Consider the following 5,272-nt stretch of genomic DNA (forward strand, 5'->3'; position numbering starts at 1 on the left):
AATAGTTGAAAAGGGTTTTGAGCCTTCAAATGAGGCACAAGATCGAACTATAGCACAAATCAAACAACAAAAGGAAGACTTTACGAAAAATTATAAAGCTCTTTCTTTCATCCATTCTGCTGTATCTGAAAATATTTTTCCTAGAATTGTTGTTGCAACCACAGGAAAAAAGGCATGAGATTTGTTACAGGAAGAGTTTCAAGGCACAGAAAGAGTTAGGACAGTGAAGTTGCAAATGTTGAGGAGAGAATTTGAGATGTTGAAGATGATTGAAGCACATTCTATCAAGGAGTACTCTTCAAAACTGATAGAGGTTGTGAATCAGATGAAGCTTCATGGAGAAAAAATTTCTGATCAAAGAATAATTGAAAAAATCTTGATTAGTTTGCCTAAAAAGTTTGAATCAAAAATTTCAGCTATTGAAGAATCAAAGGATCTCAGCAAGTTGACAGTGACTGAGGTTATTGGATCTCTACAAGCATATGAACAAAGAACTAGTAAAAGAAGTTAGGAGTCTCTTGAAGAAGCTCTTCAAGTGAAGCATAAAGCAAACATATTTCCGGGAAGAAAACAACCTACTAGAAGAGATTACAAAGGCAAAGGAGTTGAGGCTACCACAAAAGAAGTTGATAGAAGAGGAAAATATCCATCTTGCAAAATTTGCAATAAAACAAATCACTTGGAAAAGGATTGTTGGCATAAAGGCAAGAAGCAATGCAGGTTCTGTAAAAATTTTGGGCATATTGAAAGGTTTTGCAGGATAAAACAAAAACAAGAAACTCCACAAGGCCAAGGAGATAAAGAAGTTCAAACATCTCATTTTATTAACAAGCAAGAAGAACATTTGTTTATGACTTCACAACAGTCACAGCCAAGAATGAGCACAGATTGGTATATTGACAGTGGGTGTACAAATCATATGACATTTGATGCTAATCTATTTACTACTTTGGACACTTCAATCAAGACCAAAGTGAAGATGGGGAATGCACAATATGATAATGCTGAAGGCAAAGGGACTATTGTTGTGCATACAGGAAAAGGTACTAAGCTTATTTCAAATGTCTTGTTAGTACCAAATTTGGATCAAACTCTTTTAAGTGTGGCTCAAATGATGGATAAAGGATATTGCTTGATGTTTAAACATAAAAGTTGTAAGATTTATGATTCATGTGGAGTAGAGCTTTAATGTTGAAGTGAAAAATCACAGCTTTCCATTAAATTGGTCTTCTTGCCTTAGTTCACATGCTTATAGAAGTAATGCTGATAAAACTTGGCTTTGGCACAAGAGATTTGGACACTTTAACATGTCATCACTCAAACTTTCTTATGAAAAGGGAATGGTTAGAGATTTACCTCTCATAAATCTAAGTAAAGATGTATGTGAATGTTGCCAATTGGGAAAACAACATAGACTTTCTTTTCCCTCAAGTGGTGTAAGAGCTAGGGAAAAATTGGAATTGGTTCACATTGATGTTTGTGGACCAATGCGAACTCCTTCATTGAGTGAAAACAAATATTTCATTCTTTTTATTGATGATTACTCAAGAATGACATGGGTGTATTTCATGAGTAGAAAGTCTCAAGTCTTCTCCATTTTCAAAAAATTCAAGAATCTGGTGGAAACTCAAACCGGTTGCAAGTTGAAGAAGTTGAGGTCTGATCCCATACGTCAAAAGAATTTGATAAATTTTGTGAAGATGAGGGTATATAACGGCAACTAACCGTGGTATATACGCCTGAACAAAACGGTCTTTCAGAAAGGAAAAATAGAACGGTGATGGAAATGGCAAGATATATGATTTTTGAGAAAAAACTTCCTAAGAAATTCTGGATAGAGGCTGTCTATACCACCGTGTATTTGCAAAATAGGCTTCCAACTAAGGCCGTGCAAGATAAAACTCCCATTGAAGTGTGGACTGGAACAAAACCTTCGGCAAGTCACATTAAAATTTTTGGTTCAATTGATTATTTTCACATTCCTAATGTGAAAAGAGATAAGCTTCATAAAAAGGCAGAGAAAGGCATATTTTTGGGGTATAGCTCTAAATCAAAAGGTTATAGAATCTTTAACCTTGAAAAGGAAAAAATTGTTGTAAGTAGAGATGTGAAGATTGATGAAAATGCTAGTTGGAATTGGGAAGAGGCAAAGGTTGATAAGCAATCTACTATTGAGGCTCACGATATAGTTGTTGAAGAAAATGAAGAAGTCATTCCTGAAATTTCAGATGGAGAATCTGATGATTCTTCTAGTTCTTCTTCCGATTCACCAGTTCAAAAAATTAAATCATTGGCCGAGATTTATGAAAATTGTAGAATGTCAATGATTGAGCCCACATGCTATAAAGAAGCATTTGAAAGTCAAGAATGGAGAAATGCTATGCAAGATGAAATGACAATGATTGGAAAAAATCAAACATGGGAGCTTACTGATAAACCAACTCACAAACAAGTCATTGGAGTCAAATGGGTTTACAGAGCAAAATTGAATTCGGATGGTTCAATCTACAAGCATAAGGCAAGACTTGTAGTAAAGGGATATTCACAAAAATTTGGAGTTGACTATTGTGAAACATTTGCTCCAGTTGCAAGATTGGAAACAATAAGACTACTACTTGCACTTGCAGCCATGAGGAGTTGGAAAGTATATCAGCTCGACGTTAAATCTGCTTTCTTGAATGGCACATTGAAGGATGAGATATATTTTGAGCAGCCAACGGGATTCATTATTGCTGGAAAGGAGGACAAAGTTTACAAATTTAAGAAAGCGCACTATGGTTTAAAACAAGCGCCTAGAGCATGGTATAACAAAATTGATGGTTATCTTCAATAAAAAGGATTTCAAAGTAATCAAAATGAAGCCACTCTTTATGTAAAAAGGAGGGAAAATGCAGCTATTTTAATAATTTCTTTATATGTGGATGATTTCTTGTTAATAGGAGAAGATGAAATAGAGATGAAAAACTTTAAGGATGAAATGAAGCAACACTTTGAAATGACGGATCTTGGAGTTATGAGCTACTTTCTTAGCATGGAGATTCATCAAACTGATCATGGTATATTCATCTCTTAAAAGAAGTATGCGAAGGAAATTTAAGATGGAAAATTTCAAGCCAACTGAAACACCTCTTGGAGTTAATGAAAACTTTCAAAAAAAGATGGGGTAGGAAAGGCGAATGAAGGTACATATAGAAGTTTAATTGAAAGCTTGGTGTACTTGACTTCAACAAGGCCAGATTTGATGTTTACGACGAGTCTTCTTTCAAGATTTATGCATTCTCCAAGTGATATTCATTTCAAGACAGCAAAACGAGTCTTGAGTTACTTAAAAGGAACTACTAGTTTTGGAGTGTGGTTCGAAAAATCCCTAGATCGATGTTTGAGGGGCTGTTCTGATAGTGACTGGGCAGGTAGCATGGATGATATGAAAAGCACTTCGGGGTATTGTTTCTCTTTTGGTTCAGGTATATTTTCATGGAATTCGAGGAAGCAAGAAATTGTTGCACAATCCACCGCCGAAGCAGAATATATAGCCACAGCAGCAGCTGCAAATCAAGCTATTTGGCTTAGAAAATTTTTATGTGATTAGGGATTTATTCCACAAAAGGCTACTGAAATTTATTGTGACAGTAAGTCTGCTATAGCTATGTCAAAGAATCTAGTTCACCATGGAAAAGCAAAGCACATAAAAATCAAGTATCATGCTGTAAAGTAGGTTGAGTAAAATGAAGAAATCAGTCTTCAATATTGCTGCTCAGAAAATCAGATTGCAGATATATTCACAAAAGCTCTTCCTAAAGTCAGATTTGAACATCTAAGATCAATGCTTAAAGTCTCCAGCAAAATGCTCAAGGAGGAGTGTTGATATGATGACCTTTTTGCTGTAGCAGTGATTTAATTACTGATGCGATGACTATTGTAATGTATGGTTTTAACATAATTTAAGCAAGTTATCTGCTGTACTTTTTGTAAAATATATGTTGTAAAAAATGTGAAGTCTTATGTAGTAGGTAAAAGTGGTTGAAAACTTATCAAGAGGGATGTATGTATGTATCAAAAACGTCTTTTGCAATATAGATTGAAGTAAACTCTTTGTATTTTGTATCTCAGTTTTCTTTCCAGTAATATCTCTGTTTTTCTTTCCAGCAGCTTCTTGGTTTTCTTCACTGCAGCATCTCAGTTTTCTCTCAGCATCATCATCAGAAGAAGAACTCCTCTCCATTCAAATACTCACAGAAATGGTATAAAAATCACAAATTTGACTAAGGAACCATAAAATTAACAAATGATTTAACATACTCCCCATAAATATAGATCGTGTATCCTGCCATTTTTCATTCCAATACTCAAAACTCACATCAGTAAAAACACTCAAATTACTATACACATTGATAAAATTCGACGAAGCCTATCAACATTAAATTACATTCCCAAATATATATTAAACAAAAAATAAAAAAAGATCAAACCAGAGAATGAGCTAAATTCACAGCCATTTTCTTGGATCAACCAACATGGAAAGGGCTAATTTCCCCAGTTCGCAGGGAATTAGCAATTTCATCAGCAACAGTTAAACAAGAAACTATCCAACCACTCAGTGCCATCCATATCATACTTGCCATCCAAATTGTCATATTCCATGGCATCGCCATTGTCTCTATGTCCCAATCCTGCAAAATTTCAAATGTTTCACTCTGATTCAAGAAACAATTAAAAGAAATTGAAATAGTTAGATTTAAGACGAACCCATATCAAGAACAAACCCTCATCCCCATTTCCCAAACCATCAAATTCTTAACTATTCTCAAAAATCCAAAATCTTTCCAATAAAATAGCACACAATTTCTTGATTCTCTTGAACTGGATTGAATAATCAACCTCGAGAATCAAAGGTTCTCAATTTGAAGACAATACTATCAAGATTGACCCAAAAATTCTTGCTTCAGATTAAACGATCAGACAAAATCACAACCCACCAAACTCTTTCTTGATTTTGGATTCTTCAAATTTTGATTCTCAACTTGAAGACAATACTTTCAAGATTGGCCCAAATATTCTTGCTTCAGATTAAATAAACAGACAAAATCACAACCCACCAAACTCTTTCACGATTTTGGATTCTTCAAAATGGTATCTATGGCTAAATAGAAAACAAGTAGATGGATTGAAACTGGAGGGTAATCTATTTTGGGGTGAGGTTTCAGAAATCTCTAGAAGTGCAATCTGCAGAATGGATTTTTGTGACAATTTTGGACTCTACGAAGTTGGTGAA

At 34.6% G+C, this 5,272-nt stretch overlaps 1 long non-coding RNA gene across 1 annotated transcript; it reads right to left on the minus strand.

The window, feature by feature from the left end:
• Window positions 1-4,275: 4,275 nt before the first annotated feature.
• Window positions 4,276-5,272, minus strand: LOC111365879. The gene is made up of 2 exons (XR_002697515.1): window positions 4,747-5,272; window positions 4,276-4,670 (listed from the first exon to the last, which is right to left on the minus strand). It is a non-coding gene; the product is annotated as an uncharacterized LOC111365879 (long non-coding RNA).

This window comes from Olea europaea, chromosome 17 (genome assembly GCF_002742605.1).
Source record: "Olea europaea var. sylvestris chromosome 17, O_europaea_v1, whole genome shotgun sequence".
NCBI lineage: Eukaryota > Viridiplantae > Streptophyta > Magnoliopsida > Lamiales > Oleaceae > Olea > Olea europaea.